Source organism: Anabrus simplex, chromosome 1, assembly GCF_040414725.1.
Source record: "Anabrus simplex isolate iqAnaSimp1 chromosome 1, ASM4041472v1, whole genome shotgun sequence".
In the NCBI taxonomy this organism is placed as follows: domain Eukaryota; kingdom Metazoa; phylum Arthropoda; class Insecta; order Orthoptera; family Tettigoniidae; genus Anabrus; species Anabrus simplex.
The window spans coordinates 142958109-142979167 of NC_090265.1; the positions used below are offsets into that span (position 1 = coordinate 142958109).

General features: G+C 37.1%; 1 protein-coding gene and 1 long non-coding RNA gene across 5 annotated transcripts in view; one reads left to right on the plus strand and one right to left on the minus strand.

Annotated features, from left to right (window-relative positions):
- Positions 1-21059, minus strand: part of LOC136885079 (uncharacterized) — a 1401330-nt gene that overhangs the window by 303952 nt on the left and 1076319 nt on the right. The gene's annotated exons all lie outside the window — the stretch shown is intronic.
- Positions 1-21059, plus strand: part of LOC137503035 (uncharacterized) — a 51175-nt gene that overhangs the window by 920 nt on the left and 29196 nt on the right. Inside the window, exon 2 of the long non-coding RNA XR_011019009.1 lies at positions 14848-14896. This is a non-coding gene — a long non-coding RNA (uncharacterized lncRNA). The remainder of the gene's footprint in view (positions 1-14847; positions 14897-21059) is intronic.

The following is a 21059-nucleotide window of genomic DNA, read 5'->3' on the forward strand; positions in this document are numbered from 1 at the left end:
ACCAGGTTTATCTAACTCTATAGCAGTTTTGAAACAACAGGAAGTGTCAAGCCTGCTTTTGATAGCACTTATCAGTTGCAGAAATCCCTCTTCAACATGTGTTCCTTCCTTTGCAGATGTTTCAAAGTAGGGAATGCCAATATTATCAGCAAAGTTCTTGGCAGTAAAATAGTCTACTTCCCTACAGCATACAGTATCACACTTTGTGGCCATTATCACTTTCTCTACATGTTCACTGGCATACTGACTGATAAGCTTTAGCCACACAGGTACCTTCTCATATGAATGTTTGCTTGTGCAGTCAAACACAATTATAACACCATGACAAAATTTGAAGTAGTTCGGTATAATAGAACGAATACTCTCCTGCCCGCAGGTATCCCAAATTTGTATTTTAATATTGCTCCCTTGAAGAGAAACTGTTTTTATACCAAAATCCACTCCAAGTGTCAAAGGATAACTGCTTGCATATGTGTTGTGAATGAATCTTTTGGCAAGAGATGTCTTTCCTACATTTTGTTCCCCCACTAGAACCAGTTTAAAAAGATAATCATAACTAAAACCAAATGCCATTATAATGCAGCAACTCAACAGATACTGTACTACTAAATTCTTAAGTAGAAAACCCACATAATTCAGAGATATTCATTATCTCTGATAAGATATGACAATTAATTCTGAATAACTCTTTCTGAGAAAAAGAAAGAAAATGAATATGTGTGTGTGTGTGTGTGTGTGTGTGTTTGTAAAATTCTAAAATTAAGTTACAATGTGGTTATTCTCCTACCCTCAGAACACCATTCCCACAGTATATATAAACAAAAAGTAAACTGGTTTCTGTCCACTTCTTCTGTAAATTTATCAGGACTGTCCTGATTTTAGACTAGTTAAACTTGTACCCCAAGAACTTTCAGTGAGGATGTTAACTTCATACTTCTTTTTACCTGCAGTCCAGTTTCTTGGCTAAATGGTCAGTGCACTGGTCATTGATTCAGAGAGCTCTGGGTTCTATTCCCAGCTGGGTCAAGGATTTTAAGTGCATATGGTTAATTCCTCTAGTTCAATGACTGGGTGTTTGTGCTCATCTAAACACACTTCTCCACAAACTGTATATATACAACACTACTAACCACTATAGAAACATGCAATAGTGAATAGATCCTATCACATAGGGTTGGTGGCAGGAAGGGCATCAAGCCATAAAACTGGGTCAAACCTAATTCAAGTGCCAGTACCAGTAATTGGGATTAAGGCCAAGAGGAATAAGATGATGACAGCGAAGGTACATTACCTGCAGCCTGGTCAGCATTGTCTCTTTCAAAGTACTCCATTCCTTTATTAATACAATATTCGCAATGCCATTTCCACTTACGGAAGCAGTAAGCAAACTGGGAGACCCCACACAGTACTGCCTGCAATTTCAGTGCGATCTCTTCAACTGACTGAATTTCATTTTTGGGAATAGAAAAATGTCTCACAGGGTTAGGTCAGATTAATAGTGTTATTTGTAATGTTATTTGCTTTACGTCCCACTAACTACTTTTTAAGGTCTTCGGAGACGCCGCGATGGCGGAATTTAGTCCCGCAGGAGTTCTTTTACGTGCCAGTAAATCTACCGACATGGGGCTGTCTTATTTGAGCATCTTCAAATACCACCGGACTGAGCCAGGATCGAACCTGCCAAGTTGGGGTTAGAAGGCCAGCGCCTTAACCGTCTGAGCCACTCAGCCCGGCTTAGGTCAGATTAGCAGGGTGGATGGGGAAACACAGCAGTCTTCATGTTCATCAATTATGATGCCAGCCAGGCAATAAAAGAAATCACACCTTTATAAAATGTAATACTACTGATCGACTGTACGAACATAATTAATCAATCTGGTTGAACAAAACTTTCTTTTCCCATGATGATGGTGATGAAGCTGCCAGACAGGCAATCTAAAAGGTACAGCTTTATAAAAGATTAAAACGACTGCCCTAAATGCAGATCAGGACTGACTGACTGACTGACTGACTGACTGAGAAAAAGTTGAACTACATATAGATGGTGCAGGTTCCAATAAAATGAAAAGGAAGGAAGCACCTATGACCACAAATGGGTGGGTAGGAGATAGAGATCTGCGCTTGGATGGCCTTCATTTAAACCGCAGTGGTACATATAAGTTAGGAAATTTGTTTGGAAGGGAGGTACATTCAGGGAAACGGGATGGCCTAGGGAGTGGTGATAACAGAACAGGGAACTGGAAATCAAGTAGGGATGACATAAAATTGTTAGTGTTGAACTGTAGAAGTATTGTAAAGAAAGGAATAGAATTAATAGATATATATTTACCATATATTGTAATAGGAGTTGAATCATGGCTGAGAAATGACATAATGGATGCAGAAATTTTCTCACAGTACTGGAGTGTGTATCGTAGAGATAGGATTGGAATGGTGGGAGGGGGAGTATTAATTTTGGTGAAAGAAGAATTTGTAAGCTACAAAAATGTTAAAGATGAGACACATGAAATTCTAGGTGTAAGGCTCATTTCTAAAGATAATAGGCAACTTGATATATTTCGAGTGTACAGACCGGGAAAGGGTAGCACTGACACAGATTCGGAATTATTTGATAGGATAGTCGGCTATGTGGGAAACGACATGGAAAGAAATGTGATTGTAGCGGGAGATCTGAATTTGCCAGATGTCGATTGGGAAGGAAATGCGAACAACAGGAAGCATGACCAACAAATGGCAAATAAGTTAATATGGGAAGGACAGCTGATTCAGAAAGTGATGGAACCAACCAGAGAGAAAAATATCCTGGATGTGGTGCTGATAAAACCAGTAGAGCTCTATAGAGAAACTGAAGTAATAGATGGTATTAGTGATCATGAAGCTGTTTTTGTCGTAGTTAAAAATAAATGTGATAGAAAGGAAGGTCTTAACAGTAGGACTATTAGGCAGTACCATATGGCTGATAAAGCAGGCATAAGGCAGTTTCTAAAAAGTAACTATGATCAGTGGAAAACGGTAAATAAAAATGTAAACAGACTCTGGGATGGGTTTAAAGAAATTGTTGAGGAATGCGAAAACAGGTTTGTACCCTTAAGGGTGGTAAGGAATGGTAAAGACCCACCTTATTATAATAGACAAATAAAGAGACTAAGAAGGAGGTGCAGACTGGAAAGAAATAGAGTTAGAAATGGCTGCTGAAGTAAGGAGAAACTGAAGGAACTTACTAGAAAATTGAATCTAGCAAAGAAGGCAGCTAAGGATAACATGATGGCAAGCATAATTGGCAGTCATACAAATTTTAGTGAAAAATGGAAGGGTATGTATAGGTATTTTAAGGCAGAAACAGGTTCCAAGGACATTCCAGGAATAATTAATGAACAAGGGGAGTGTGTATGGGAGGATCCTCAAAAGGCAAAAGTATTCAGTCAGCAGTATGTAAAGATTGTTGGTTACAAGGATAATGTCCAGACAGAGGAGGAGACTAAGGCTAAAGAAGTATAAAAATTTACATACGATAACAATGACATTTACAATAAGATACAAAAGTTGAAAACTAGAAAAGTGGCTGGAATTGATCAGATTTCTGGGGATATACTAAAGACAATGGGTTGGGATATAGTACCATATCTGAGGTACACATTTGATTATTGTTTGGTCGGAGGAGCTATACCAGATGAATGGAGAGTTGCTATAGTAAGCCCTGTGTATAAAGAAAAGGGTGATAGACATAAAGCTGAAAATTACAGGCCAGTAAGTTTGACGTGCATTGTATGTAAGCTTTGGGAAAGCATTCTTTCTGATTATATGAGACATGTTTGTGACATTAATAACTGGTTCGATAGAAGGCAATTCGGTTTTAGGAAAGGTTATTCCACTGAAGCTCAACTTGTAGGATTCCAGCAAGATATAGCAGATATCTTGGATTCAGGAGGTCAAATGGACTGTATCGCGATTGACCTGTCTAAAGCATTTGATAGGGTGGATCATGGGAGACTACTGGCAAAAATGAGTGCAATTGGACTAGACAAAAGAGTGACTGAATGGGTTGGTATATTTCTAGACAATACATCTCAGAGAATTACAGTAGGTGAAGCTTTATCTGACCCTGTAATAATTAAGAGGGAAATTCCTCAAGGCAGTATTATCGGACCTTTATGTTTTCTTGTATATATAAATGATAATATGAGTAAAGGAGTGGAATCGGAGGTAAGGCTTTTTGCGGATGATGTTATTCTCTATAGAGTGATAAATATGTTACAAGATTGTGAGCAACTGCAGCGTGACCTCGAAAATGTTGTGAGATGGATAGCAGGCAATGGTATGTTGATAAACGGGGTTAGAAGTCAGGTTGTGAGTTTCACAAATAGGAAAAGTCCTCTCAGTTTTAATTACTGCATTGATGGGGTGAGAGTTCCTTTTGGGGATCATTGTAAGTATCTAGGTGTTAATATAAGGAAAGATCTTCATTGGGGTAATCACATAAATGGGATTGTAAATAGAGGGTACAGATCTCTGCACATAGTTATGAGGGTGTTTAGGGGTTGTAGTAAAGATGTAAAGGAGAGGGCATGTAAGTCTCTGGTAAGACCCCAACTAGAGTATGATTCCAATGTATGGGACCCTCACCAGGATTACCTGATTCAAGAACTGGAAAAAATCCAAAGAAAAGCAGCTCAATTTGTTCTGGGTGATTTCAGACAAAAGAGTAGCGTTACAAAAATGTTGCAAAGTTTGGGTTGGGAAGAACTGAGAGAAAGAAGAAGAGCTGCTCGACTAAGTGGTATGTGGAAATTCTAAGTTCCCATGGAGGAAATTAGATATTTTTCCACCAATACAGCATATAAAAAATCAGATCAAAAATTAGATGTATGACTTTTCAGGCGTTTGCTTTATTAAGTAGCATTTTGTCTTAGGTCTGACACTAGACTCTTCAGAGTGGGATGTGTCAGACCCTACCCACTGACGCTGATCTGATTTTTGATAAGCTCTATTGGTGGAAAAATATCTAATTCCCTCCATGGGAACTTAGAATTTCCATTCGGAATTGCTAGGTGGGCATTAATTCCATTGTGGAGTTTTATCTCCCATATGCAGTTATCAGACTGTACCTCTTAAATAGGCTTCTGATAAGTTCACCTGCATACACCCCAGCGTCAGTGGGTAGGGTCTGACACATCCCACTCTGAAGAGTCTAGTGTCAGACCTAAGACGAAACGCTGGTTAATAGAGCAAACGTCTGAAAAGCCATACATCTAATTTTTGATCTGATAAGTGGCATGTTCCGAGCTGTCAGCGGAGAGATGGCATGGAATGACATTAGTAGACGAATAAGTTTGAGTGGCGTTTATAAAAGTAGGAAAGATCACAATATGAAGATAAAGTTGGAATTCAAGAGGACAAACTGGGGCAAATATTCATTTATAGGAAGGGGAGTTAGGGATTGGAACAACTTACCAAGGGAGATGTTCAATAAATTTCCAATTTCTTTGAAATCATTTAGAAAAAGGCTAGGAAAACAACAGATAGGGAATCTGCCACCTGGGCGACTGCCCTAAATGCAGATCAGTATTGATTGATTGATTGATTGATTGATTGATTGATTGAAAAAATGAAGTATTTAGTATGATTTACTGGCTGTAAGAACATTGATTACTTTATCTAAGATTAATCAATATGGTTGAACGTGATTTTCCTTTTCCAGTAAATGCCACCAGCCAGGCAATCAAAATGGTGCATCTTTACAAAAAAAAAAAGTTAAAATCAAGTTTTTTAATAGTATTTATTAGCTGCAAGAACATCAGCATTTTTATCTTTTGAGAGATTGACAGCAGACAATGGTATGATGGTAAACAGGATTAAGTCATGTTTTAAGTTTCACCAAAAGGAAAAGTCCTCTCAGTAATTATTATGTAGATATGGTGAAATTAACTTCTAGGGGTCACTGTAATTACTTAAGTGTTATATAAGGAAATATCTTCATTGGGGTAATCACATTAACAAAGTTGTAAACAAAGGTTACAGATCTCTTAAAATGGTTATGAGTGTATTCAGGGGTTGTAGTAAATGCTCTCCATTGTGGTGTACAGAGTAGAGTCATGGACTATAACAAAAGCCATCATGAGAAGCTTAGATGCATTTGAAATGTAAGTCTACAGTAAAATGCTTCATATCAGGTGGGTAGACAGAATATGGAATGAGAAGGTATTGACCAGGATGTGTAAGGAAAGAAAACTATGTAGGATTGTCAAGATCAAAAAGGTTTCCTACTTCGGTCATATCATGAGGCACCCAGAAACTTACATCCTCCTGCAAATAATTATACAAGGGAAGACTGAGGGGAAGAGAGACCCTGCATGACTTGGATGGAGAACCTATGACAGTGGTTTGAACAAACAACCACTTCACTATTCTGCACAGACAGCAACGAAACTGTAATAGCCAGAATGGTCACCAACATCCGATGATGGACATGGCACTAGAAAATGAATGAATGAATGAATGAATGAATGAATGAATGAATGAATGAATGAATCAATCAATCAATCAATCAATCAAATCAATCACCACTGATCTGCATTTAGGGCAGTTGCCAGGTTGTTTACCTAGTCTTTTCTTAAATAACTGCAAATAATTGAAATTTATTGAACATCTCCCGTGGTAAATTATTCAAACCCTTATGAAATTCCCACTGATTAACAATCCAAGTATAAACAATTCAACCAACATTATCAATTTGAAGTGTGTCCGACTCGTTGACTGAATGGTCAGCGTACTGGCCTTCGGTTCAGAGGGTCCCGGGTTTGATTCCCAGCCGGGTTGGGGATTTTAACCTTCATTGGTTAATTCCAATGTCCCCAACATCCCTGCAACTCACACACCATACATAACACTACCTTCCACCACAATAACACCCAGTTACCTGCACATGGCAGATGCCGCCCACCCTCATCGGAGGGTTTGCCTTACAAGGGTTGCACTCATCTAGAAATAGCCACACAAAATTACATAATTATTATAATTTGAAGTGTTTTAAGAATAGCCTAGTACAATGGCATACTTATTCCCTATTGTGCCAAATAATTATATTGTAAGATACTGGACAAATCAATTGGCCCACAGTTTGTACTTTTATGCAAACCGCAATTTAAGGTCCAACTTGAAAAAGTCAGTCCATACTATGCACAAATGCTACAACATGCATATCTTTGACTGAACACTTAATGAATGAGCATGTGCAAAACGAAAGCTGCATAATGATGAAAGGCTGTTTGTGCCTCGCCTCTTGTGGAGGCTTATTTCTGTAATATACAGTATTTAGAATATTAAAAAAGTTGTAATTTAAAAACATTATATTAAACAATGTCAATATATAGTGGTTCAAATGTAATTTATTTTGGCTATTTTTTTTAGGTTGTACCGACACAGACCGGTCTTACGATGATGATAGGATAGAAATGGCCATTAAGGACCAAGCACTGAAAAAACATAGTTTTTTGGAATATTATTGTATATTTCTCTTGAAATTAGATCAGAAAGACCAGAAAATGTGGGAACAAAAAGTATTTACAAAAAGTTTAGGTTCGGCAAAATGTTGCGTTTACGCAACTTTGGGCCTAGTAGGCATCTCCATTTAGCGAGAGTGAAATTGTTGGAAACTGTTTGAATGAAGATGAATATTGCATTTTTGGCACTTGTAAATTGTTGTGCTCTTGCACAGTCGGCATCTTCTTCTAGCTTTGTTTTTCTCTTGGATTATGTAATGTCTTATTTGATCACAATGCACTTCTGTGGGTAAAGCTGCCTTTGACGGTCATCCATAATTAGAATTGTCTCTCCCTTCTATGCCAGTTTCTTTATTGTCTTCCCCATCACCACCACATACATCATCATCTTTGTTGTCATCTTTAGATTTCATCAGGGCCACAGCTATATGATCTAAATTGCACCTGAGAGATTTTTTCATTGTTTACTAGTCTATGTATTTTTCAAGAATTTACAATGACACTCTCAAACAAACAAACAAACAAACAAACAAACAAACAAATAGAGGCCACCACCAATTTTTACCCCTAACTCGAATCCTGTAATTGGCCATGTCATTGTCGTGCAGATTATTGTATATCTGATTCTCCTCAAATGTTGAAGTTGCTCCAATATGAAGCAGTATGGTGCAAAGATTTTGACGCAATCAGTAAAAATGCTATAGTAGCTGCTTCATCATTTGCAGAACTTGTGAATCGATGTACAGTGAAAATACTTCGTAAGGCGACTTACCACCTACATTGATTTTTATTTCTTCAATTTTAGCCTGTTCTTCTGACGTTTGTGAAGAAGTGTAGACAGGAGCAACTTTTCTCCAGTTTGGGAGCTGCTCCTTGCTTTATAGGTTTCTGTACAGCTGACCCTCCAGGTTCATACTCCGGTTCTTGTTCAGTACTTACATGCATTTCAAAGGTACCAGCCACGTCACGTACTTGTTCCTCTTCCACAAGACAAAGTTTCTTCATCGACATCAGGGGAAATGTAGACAGCTTCAATGTTATCAGCATTCACTGAGTCATCTTCTTCTTCTTCTTCTAGTCCTAGGATAGCTACAAGTTCTGCCACAGTTAGTGTTTTCTGGTTGATGTGACATGTCGGAAAACAATGAAATACTAATATAAATACGAAAGATGTTATATAATTATATAATTCCACAACAAACAAAAAATTCCTATTTAATAATAATAATGTTATTTGTTTTACGTCCCACTAATTACTTTTTAAGGTCTTCGGAGACGCCGAGGTGCCGGAATTTAGTCCCGCAGGAATTCTTTTACGTGCCAGTAAATCTACCGACACGAGGCTGTCGTATTTGAGCACCTTCAAATACCACCGGACTGAGCCAGGATCAAACCTGCCAAGTTGGGGCTATAAGGCCTTAACCGTCTGAGCCACTCAGCCTGGCAAAATTCCTATTTATAAAATAATTTTTAATACAGTTTAACATACGGTACCTTTCTTGCGATTTTGTTTCTTTATCAGCACACAATTAAAGTTTCATGCTTCCTCACTGCACTACAAACGCACACTTCAACAAACAAGGTCAGAACAGAGTTACAAGTGCAGTCAAGTGAGCTGTATATGAATCAGGAATACATCCTTGTTAATCCCAAAGTTGCGTAAATGCAACATTATTGTAAATTTCAAAAAGAGGCTTCATGTGATAGATTCATTGTGTGAAAAAGACCTATTGTCTTACAACTACTGTATGTCCATAAAATTTGAATATATAAAAATAGACACAAAATATTTATTCTATTTCTGAAAAAAAAAAAATCAGAACTCAAGCTGGTTACATGTTGTGATTTTCTTCAATCTTAGAAAATTCAGAAAAAATGCCATTACATGTATTTAACGTAGACAACTGGATCAACAATATTTCTAGGATGTTCCTTCAATATATCGATGCTTAAAATTAAAATTCACTGCAACCTTAAGTCGGGACAAAGACAAAAATAAAATGTTGCGTTAATGCAACGTTGGGCCTTAAGGTACAACACCAGTATATGACTGGTGTGAAAAAGGGAAACCACAGAAAATGATCTACAGAGATGTAGACAATGGAGTTCTAACCCACTATCTCTCAAATGCACAGCTTGCAATCCAAATCATGTAGTCAACATGCTCCGTTTAAATGTAAATGATTTTTGATTCCAATATAATTAATCCCTTATTGGAAATTATAAATTTTTCAACGAATTCATTCTTGGTTTCCAGCATTTCACCCCAGAGTCCAATTTGGGCTCATTTCTTGGTAACTAGCATGCATACCAGGACACATGGCTAGTGCATGTACTGTAGTGGAGGCCACAGGTAGCGCCAATACACTATGAGAGACTGTCTCTTTTAGTTCCAAGTACTGTCTCCAATACATGCACTAGTCATTTGGCTTGGTAGATGTGCTGGTTACCAACTGATGAGCCCAAACTGACACACTGAGAAAAAAACACTTGCAACCAAGGATGAGTTAGGTGAAAAATGCACAATTTTCAATAATGGACCAATTATATTGGAGCTATGAATTTACTCATTCAGGACAAATATGTCAAGTTCCCTATGGGAATCAAAATCTATAAATAATTTTTGCTTTCATTTTTGTTTCCTTTATTCTTATTTTGTATTAATTTAATTATTTCATTTGACTGATTTTCAAAGTATGGATATTACTGGGACCTTAACAAGTCTTTTGTTTAACAGGACTCAACTAGAAAAGGTTTGCCGGTGGGAAGGAAAGTGCCTGAACCAAGTGTGAACCATGGTTTGAAGAGACTGAAGTTAAATCATTTAAAGTTGAAATTAAAACTATTGTAATTAAGTATGATAATCTTGTCTTGATAATCTTAAGAAAAGAAATTTGCTCACTTCAAACATTGATATCGGAATTAGAAAGATGTTTTTGAAGACGTTCGTGTGGAGCGTGGCATTGTATGGAAGTGAAACATGGACAATAACTGGCTCAGAAAGAAAGAGAATAGAAGCTTTTGAAATGTGGTGTTACAGAAGAATGCTGAAGGTGAGATGGATAGATCGAATCACGAATGAAGAGATACTGAATCGAATTGGTGAGAGGAGATCAATTTGGCTAAATTTGACGAGAAGAAGAGTTAGAATGATAGGACACATCTTAAGACACCCAGGACTTGTTCAGTTGGTTTTTGAAGGAAGTGTAGGGGGTAAGAACGGTAGGGGTAGGCCAAGGTATGAATATGATAAGCAGATTAGAGCAGACGTAGGATGCAATAGTTACATAGAAATGAAAAGGTTAGCACAGGATAGGGTGGCATGGAGAGCTGCATCAAACCAGTCTATGGACTGATGACTCAAACAACAACAATCTTGTCTTACTTATTATCAGTTGTTCTTAGTTTGTTATAACTATCACAAGATTCATAATTACAGTTTTAACTTTAAACCTTAGGTGAAGAGCCATTTTGCCTCTTCACTCCCCAGGCTGCCTCTCACCAGAACATAGGATGTTTTTCTTGTGCTCAAACTGATGACCTTCTTGATTAATGGTCACCTGACCATGCATTTTGGCACCTACTTGTCCACTGAATACACTTCAGCATTTATCCCACAGAGCCACAGGCATAAAGCTTTCCTGCATTCTTTCTTAAGGTGCATTCACTTCTGTTTAACCTAGTCATACTTTTTTCATATCTCTGTACCATCATCTTCAGTGTTACTTTCATGACTCACAATAATAATGTTTCAGTTACCACATGCAGACATTTTAATTTGATGCCATCTGGTTGTCTGCTAGTCAATTTCAATGTACCATTTTACACTAGGCCTACTACATGGTAGAGTAAACCAAATCTCTCTTGGGTATCTATGGTTGAGTTTTAATGAATTTTGTTGGCTAAACACCAAAAGTATCACCAGAGATCTTTTACATTCTAATCTCAGCAGTGTCGATGGACTTTTTTCCACCCTTCAAAAATCCAACTACCTCTGCTGGGTTTGAACCTGCTATCTTGGGATCTGGAGGCCGACACTTTAGCACTGATCCACAGAGGCAGTTGACTATACTAGATCACTTGGTATCAGGGGCGGTTTATCCATAAGGTTGCAGGTTTCTGCTACCCCCATTAATTTTGTATGTTTATTTTAGGTAAAGTTTTATAATTTAGATTACTCAACTACTGTACTTTCATTCAACAAGACAAATCTTTCAAGAGCTTGAAAGAGTAAATATTGGCTACAGGAGACTTTACAAGCCGATACTCTTGGATGTTAACTGCAGGAGCCGAAAAGTTTGCAGCAGAGAGTTAACCTGAGGTAGGATGAAACCACGGCTGCTAGAGGGGTGCACGGGGAGAGGAAAAGATAGGCGTGGCTTCTTATACATTGCTTAAATGGAGGTTTATCAACCTGGCTCCTCCTATGTAACTAACTACTACCAAAGTCACTAGAGACCATTACTGCTCAATGTGAGAGTTTGTTATAGAACAAGGATGTCATCTAGTGACTTAGATGGAAGTTCATCTGCTGGATATATAACTAATGGGCTTAATAGCTTTAAATTTGAAAATAAAAACCGCCATTTCTTTCAGTATAGTCTTGAGCTTTGTTATGTGCATACAAGCTAAGTAGCTTATTTATTTCATTTTGTAAACATTCATGTCATCGTGTGTGATTTTATTATTTGCGTTTTTATCAGTTAGTGGTATTTTGCCAGATCATGAATTCGGTGCAGTCTTTAAAGTCTAGGCCATTTCTGTAACGGACTGCCAAAGAAAAATCCGAGATGAAACGAATGTGTAGGCCCATGCCAAACATTCACATAATGCAAAACAATCAAGACAAAACGTAGAATGTTCAATAAGAATTTCAATCCTGAGATTTACAAGAAACATGACTGGTTATGTGAGTGAGAGGTCAGTAATGCTTTATACTGTTTTCCCTGCATACTTTTCGGAGAGGAAGTTTCATGGTTAAAGCAAGATATGAAGGACATACAACATCTTCATGATCGTGTTAAAAAACATGAATCTTCTTCATCTCATATGAATAACTCAATAATTTTAGCCATGTATGGAAATGTTAATATAGCTGCACAGATGGATACTGCTTATAGAAGGAACATCCAGCTACATAATAACGGGGTTATGCAGAAAAGGTATGTCCTGAATATTGTAATAAACTGTGTAAGATTTTGTGGCTCATTTGAGTTAGTGTTGAGGGGCCACGATGAATCAGGCAAATCACAGAATTCTGGTGTTTTTTGTGCCTTGATTCATTTCAGTGCTGAGCTTGATAGTGTTTTGAGAGGCTACTTAGGAAAGGCAACGGTTTTTAAGGCACCTCGAAAACGATCCAAAATGAAATTCTTCAATGTATGTTACAGGTGTGCCAACAAGAGGAAATAACCAAAGAAATTAAAGATGTAGAGTTCATGGCCATCATAGCTAATTAAACTAGTGACGTTGCATCAATATTTCAGATGGTTATTATCTATATGTATCTAGTAAATAATAAAAATTTCATTCAACCTATTGGTCATGATTCAGAATAACTATCTGCGGCCATAATGTCTGAACTTGATTCTCATCTCCAAGGATGTCCAAATAAACTTATAGCACAGACTTATGATGGTACATCTGTCATGGGAGGCACAAAACTTGGTGTCCAGGCCATTGTCAAAGAAAAGTATCCTGCTGCTTCTTACATACATGGCCACGCTCATCAATTTAATATGATTATGTTGAATGCAGCATCAATAAACAAAAATGTGTGGATATTTTTTGCAAACCTTTAGGATTATGCACCTTTTTCTCAAATTCTCCTCAAAGAACTGCCATTCTTGATGAAGTTGTGCAGAAACGCTTGCCACGTTCAGTTCCGACATGGTGGAATTTTCATTCCAGGACTATTAATACTTAATTATACTGCGAAAATGCAACATACATTAAGAATTGATGTGTATAGATTGTACTATTTTAAAAAAAAAATCTGTACTGAAATACCAAAAGGAAATGCTGTTTTCCACACAAACGTTCCATCCTGCAGCATGTTTTATATACAATAATAAAGCATACACTTAACTTCGTGCAATTACTTACAAATCTATGGTAATTAATTACATTCAATGGCACCGACATCTTTGAAATGCTGCATGATGGGTCATTCCTTGTTGAGGTAGGTGTCCTTATTTCAACATTTCAAAATATAGCAACCCTAAATGGGCTAATTTATAACATTATCAAGATATGGCTGGCGGAGTCCCCTTTAGTGAAATTTAAATGCTATTCAACATTAAAAACTTCATATCTGGTCCATATTGAAAGGAGATTGAAACGTAAGTAATTGCAAGAAGTTAATTGTATGCTTTATTACTGTATATAAAACATGCTGCAGGATGAAACGTTTGTGTAGAAAATTAAAAAAAAAAATTCACCTAGTGTTTAGCAGTGCTACGCTTGGGACTTGTTAACCATTCCAAAGTGATCAAGTCTTTAAACATTTGATAATATCTTCACTTTCATTTTATACTTCGACCAACAAGCACATAACATGTTTATATTCTTTTAAGCATTGTATTTTTACTTCCTCCCATTAATGTCACTTATTACTAAGGGTCTATTATATGTACTACATACTTGTATATCTTTGTTCATACGACATGTTTCAGCTGATGATGGTGTCCATAGACACCGAAACCGGTACTGAATAAAAAATGTTGTGATCATATTAACAACATATTATGTATTGAAAAAAGGTGGATCAATCAAATATCCCTCTACTGCATGTTATTTGAATGCTAGTTTGGAACTATCTTGACGTATCATATAGCATTGTACAATGTTCATTATAATATAGAGCAGAGGTTTCCAATTTGTAAGGGTTCGAGGGCCAATTTGGAAACCTTAGTCATGTTCGCGGGCCGCACTTGAATAGGCCAATTTTTGTTCAATTCTGCAATAATAGTACAGAAGCACCATTATGAAATAATATGCATAGTTCAATTGAAATGAGGGTTTGATCATATGTCAGCCTCATGTCGGTAGAATTACTGGCATGTAAAAGAACTCCTGTGGGACAAAATATTGACACAACGGCTTCTCCGAAAACCATCAGAAGTAGTCAGTGGGATGCAAAAAGAATAACAGTATTACTAGAAACTTGTATTTTAAATGCTTTAAAATAAAAAATAATCTGTTGAGAACAAGTGAGTACTTGAAAAGAGGAACTAGTAATAAAGAATAATTAGTTCTGACTTGGGTCTATAAGGTGTATAAATATTAATACGTTTTTGAACGAGCTATTAAATATTTTTGTGACTTTTCTTCACATTATTTCTTACAGTGCTCTCGCGGGCCACCATTTGGAAACCCCTGATATAGAGGATAAGTAAGTAAGTAACTTTTTTAAAAATGAATGAGCTTTCATATGATATACATAAGACATCAAGATCTCTGCTACACAATTTAGTTATCACTAGAGGATACATGTTGTTGAAATATAATTTTTTTCCCCTTTGAATTAGAACATTGCTCTATAGTATAGTATAGTATAGTATAACAAAGGATAATGACACATTTTTATTTTGCACTTTTTGCCAATTTTGGATGATCAGTCATTATTTTCCCCTTTAAGAAAGTATTAGGTAAATATATAGCATTTTGTAATTTTTACAATCTGTTTTAATGTATACACGTATAGTATTCTTTATTGCCAGACAGATAAAAATCCAGAAGTGACAATATAACAAAATATAAAAATTATTTTTCTTACATATGCTTAAAGTCTGGTGAATATCCTTCATGGCCAATCAAACTGACCAGCAGATACTCATGACTAAGACAGGGTCGGGAGGGATTTCAATTATGCCCAAGTTACATACACTTCCAAGTAAATTAGGAGATTTTTACTTCAGTATAAACAATTTCTATGCAATGAATGGAACAGGGATATATTTCTTGTATTGCCATTTTTATGCAGTCACCAGAATTCAGTTTTTGCTAGTTTTTACTTTTTACAATTTGCTTTACGTTGCACCAACACAGATCTTATGGTGACGATGGGATAGAAAAGGTTTAGGAGCAGAAGGAAAGTGACCGTGGCCGTAATTAAGGTACAGCCCTTGCGTTGTGCTTGCTGTGAAAATGGGAAACCAAGGAAAACCATCTTCAGGGCTGCCAACAGTGGCCAAATGGTTTAAAGTCACACTAACATATCAGACATTTTCTGCTATGGAAGGATGGGAAAGGGCTAGGATTGGGAAGGTAGTGGTTGTGGCCTTAAAAGTACAGCTTCAGCATTTGCATGGTGTGAAAATGGGAAACCACGGAAAACCATTTCAGGGTTTCCTACAGTGGGACTTGAACCCGACATCTCCCGAATGTAAATTCACAGCTACATGACCCTAACAGCACAGCCAACTTGCTAAGTCAGAATTGAGTTTGGACAAATATTTTAAGGTCATTTTTTACTTATTTTATAGCATTTTCCCATGAATTTAAGAGCATTTTATTGATCATCTTCAGTGATTTTTAAGGTCATAAACATCCGCCCCCTCAATATCACACAGCTGTTTGAGCTCACAGCTTGCCAAAAATACGTGGAACATGGAGTTGTCTCAGAATTAATATTTCAAAATCTGACAACACTGGATGGAACATATATGTTATTTATTGTATAATGACATGAAGTTTAGCTGGTGCTACTGTACAAAGAAAAAGTTATATAAGTATGCAATGAAAAACATCCAAATCAATTTATCAGTTCTCTCACTTTCCTATTTTGAAATGTATTTTTCCTGCGTACTGTTCCTCAAAGGCAGGTGTGCAATGTAACACTGTGTGCTTGGAATTGATTTCTAAGGATTGTGGGCATGAGAATAACCTGAACAGGACATAGGTTAAGAAAACAGGTAACAGGTAACCTTTTACTTTAAAATGTTATTACAGAATATTGTCAAATTCATATTTCCTGGCAATAAACCCAGTATGAACAGCAACAAAATATAAAATGAATAAAGAAGCACTCTTCTACAAATCAGTCGGAACATTTCTTAAGAGATAACAAAACATCAACAAACTGGCAAGTTGTTTTATGTCACACCGACACAGACAGGTCTTATGGCAATGATGGGATAGGAGAGGGCTACGAGTGGGAAGGAAACAGCTGTGGCCTTAATTAAGGTACAGCCCCAGCATTTGCCTGGTATGAAAAGGGGAAATCACAGAAAACCATCTTCAGGGCTGCCGACAGTGGGGTTTAAACCCCGAATGTAAGCTCACAGCTGCGCGCCCCTAATCGCTCGGCAAACTTGCTCGGTAATATCAACAAAATACCAGTATAAGCATCTGAAGTGAACTACTTAAGCGGTTATGGGAAGACAATGTGAGGGATGAAATAAATTGTACCAATGCCTGCATTGATACAAGAGAAATTAAATAACAATTCTGAAGAAGTGTGGGCTAGAGAAGACTGTAGCTACATTGGAAGAGGTAGAAAGAAATAGGGTACCAAATCAATAAAAATGATTATAACAATAACATAACCTAAAAGAAAAGTCTTATGTTTATGAATCATTTGTACAAATACCATTTCTGCACCTTATCAACTTTCAGCAACATAAGAATTTCACAGACTCTCCAAGTTTATCCAGCTCAATTGCAGTATCAGGCTTGTCAAGCACATCTAGAGCAGATTCAGTTCTCTTCTTCATAGCAGTAACAAGAGTCATGAAGGCAGTCTGAATATTTGTGCCATCTTTGGCTGAAGTCTCAAAGAATGGAATGCCTACACTCTCTGCAAATGCTCTGGCAACTCGACTGTCAATTACATTATTTTTCTTAATATCACACTTATTTCCTATCATTATTCTGTCTGTCCCAATGTCTGCATATTGCTTGCTACTGTTCAACCAGTATGGTACATCATCAAATGACTTTTCATTAGTGCAATCATACACGAACATAATGCCGTGAGCTTGCCTGTAGTAGAGTGGTACAATTGTCCGAAACTGTTCCTGACCAGCAGTATCCCATATATGGAGTTTGATAACTTTACCTTCAATTTCAATTAATTTTGTAAAGAATTCTGCTCCAATTGTACTTGAGGTAGACTCTTCAAATGTGTTGTGTGCATATTTTCTTGCTATGCATGATTTCCCTACACTTTTATCACCAACCATTACCACTTTAAAAACATAATCACTATATTGTAACTCTGCACCCATTGTTCAATATCTAGCAAGATAAAACAACACTAACAGTTGTATGCATTCCGAACTGCTCATCAATGGATCCAGATGTTACACATGCTGATCCCACACACAGATTTAATGAGTGCCATACCAGAGAACTAGGCCACTGCTTGAGCTTGTTGATAAAGCTGCCTGTCAGTGCTCAGTAGGAAGCAGCATGTGACTAGTTGAGGCAATAACATACTGATAATGGAGCAAACACCTTGGAGAAGGAAGAGCACACAAATTATGGCCAGCTGATTGACAAAAAGGCTATTTCTGATATAATAAAAACACTTTTCAATCAAAGTAAAATGAATTATTAATTGATTCTAAATTAGTGATCAATTGATTATTTATTGTACTTCTCTCAAAAGTGTGAACAATAATGAGAAACACGCGTTTATTATTTTATTCCATCAGTTAGAAATCTGTTACCAGTCTATTGTATTCAGATTAATCTTGAACCATTAGCTGTATATACTTATAGCAAAATAAATATGTATTTTGATTTTGTTTTTCAGAACACTGCTGAGGGACTTAATTGATATTCTTTGTCACATTTGGCAAACCGAAAGAGATTGAGGAAGAATAAAAATAATAAAGCTTATGAGATATTAACTTATAAATGTAAATATTAATTAGTTTACTTAAAAATAAAGGCAGGTAAAATTTCAATAAATCACACTCACTATTTTATTTAGAGGTACCGGTAAATAATTTATTTATCTGTTTGGGAAAGGCCATCTTCACTAACTCCTCGTCTTCCTGGCCTTTTCCCAATTTAATGGTGTTGGCACTTCATATGGATCTGGCAACGAAGTTTTACAGTAGGACGCCCTTCCATGCCTTTTGTGGAGGGATGTATTCCTGATGTGTGTGTGCGTATTGTATGCAGATGAAAATACACTAACACAAATGTCCAATTCCCGATCTAGAGGAATTAACCACATGCAGTTAAAAAACCCCGGGCCCTCTGAACTTAAGGCTACTACACTGACCATTCAGACATGTTAAGCAACTTCTTCAACTACTGCAATAACAACAACAATAAAAATAATAAAAATGACAAAGATGGCTTAAACTATGAGTGTATCAATGACAAAAAAAAAAAAGCACAGCATCATTGCTATAAAGAAGAAGTAAACAATCAATACTTGATGTGTTTAGAGAGTTTTATTATAGATAAATATCATATGTATCAACAAATATAACTAAAATATGCTAATTGGTACATTTGTTAAATATTTTCATTGCATTTAAAACTGGTTAACTGGTATGCTCTTAATCATGAGCAGGAAAGTTTTGGTAGTGAAAATGCATGACAAGTTAACTGAGAGAGAGCAGGTCAGGCTCACCAATAAGATTGTAGGCCTAAATAATTTGCAGATACAAATTAATAGTTCAGAGGAGAGTATCCTTAAAATTGTCTTCGAATCAAATTACAAGTAAATGGGAGAACTGAGATTACTTACCTTTTTTCACTGTATTTTTAGCTAACCTGTTTCTCATAAGCATCACATTTAGGCCATCTGATTTAGTTATTTTATAAGTATGGTATCAAATACACGGTTCAAAAAAATTAGGAGAACATGTTTTTAAACGAACGCCATGCTCCACAAAACAATACCTCACACCCAGATATATTACCAACTAAACCTTTATTCTTTACCGTTGAAGTATACAGAAGAACATTGATGAATTCAAGTTCATTTTCAGAGCACAAATGGAAATGTCCAAATAGGAGCAAAAACAAAGTGATAACAGTCCTCCCTCCCAGGTGGATTTTTATTACAGTTGGAGAGTTTGAGTATGGTGTATGTCCTCCATGAGCATTTATCACAGCTTGGCACCTATGTGGCATGCTCCGTATAAGTCGATGGAGGTCACATTGCAGTATCAGGTCCCATTCTTCAATGCAAGCCTGTTTGAGGTCTTGGAGAGTCTGTGGTGGAACAGGATACCCACGATCTTCATTGGGGTAATCACATAAACAAGGAACACTTCTGTCAAGTCTATCCCACACATGCTTGATGGGATTAAGGTCGGGACACACTGCTGGCCATTCCATCTCTTGAATGTCGAATTCTCGTAAGACAACTCTGGTGATGTGCACTACATGAGCCCTGGCATTGTCGTGCACAAATACGAATTCAGGGTCAACACCGTATGCAGCAACCAACACATGCTGTAGCAGTATCTGCTCGATATACCCCACAGCGGTAAGATTACCACGGACGACGACAAGATCCATACGGCCATCAATACTGATGCCACCCCGAACTATCACAGAACCTTGTCCGAATAGGTCGCCTTCCTGGACAACATTTGGCATGTACTGCTCACCAAGGTGTCTCCATAAACATTGACGTCCATCACGCTGAGTCAGGGGAAATCTGAACTCGTCTGTGAACAACACAGGTCTCCATTGGCAAAGTTGCCAGTTGATGTGGGTACGGGCAAACAGAAGGCGAGGTGCGCGATGTTGCTGTGTTAAACGGGGCACTCGAACAGGACATCTAGGTCGTAAGGACACTTCTCTTAACCTGTTCCTTACTGTCTGGTCTGACACCGTGACTCCAGTGACCGTCCTGAGGTCTTGTTGCAGTTCTCTGGCAGTTGCTGAACTACGCCACAATGAACAGATAGTCAGATATCGGTCATCCTGTGGGGTTTTCATGCATCCACGACCTTGTCCAACCCTCCTTGTGAACTGGTCTGTCTCACTGTAGCAATTCCACAAGTGTTGAATAACTGACGGAGAGACATTGAGATCCACAGCAACACAACGAAAAGTCCATTCTCCCTGGATGCGACTTGCAACTTGAACATTGTTAAGATGTCTCATGGGATGTGCTGGTCGACGTACAACATGCTCAAATGATCACACTAGTCTGTGTACCTCACAAGGACACACGGACGTACCACTTTTCACTTTGTTTTGAGGGGTCACCTGACAGTTTAATGCATGGCTACGCCTACAGATGGAGTATAACTTCGATTTGACATACCCTGAGTAGCTAAGGTCTCAAGGTATGCTGTATGATCATTGGAACCTCATCTACCAAATTAACGTTCACATACCAGATGTTACAAAACATGTTCCCTAATTTTTTTGAACTGTGTATTTGTTTTACTCCATTTCATCTTAATTTTCACACACTTTTTATCTGTTGTTTGAAATAATAATAATAATAATAATAATAATAATAATAATAATAATAATAATAATAATAATAATAATAATAATATACAATTAAATCATTAATATGTAATTTGATTGTGTCAGTTTTGATCCTGACCCAACTTGAGCTGGAAAATTGAT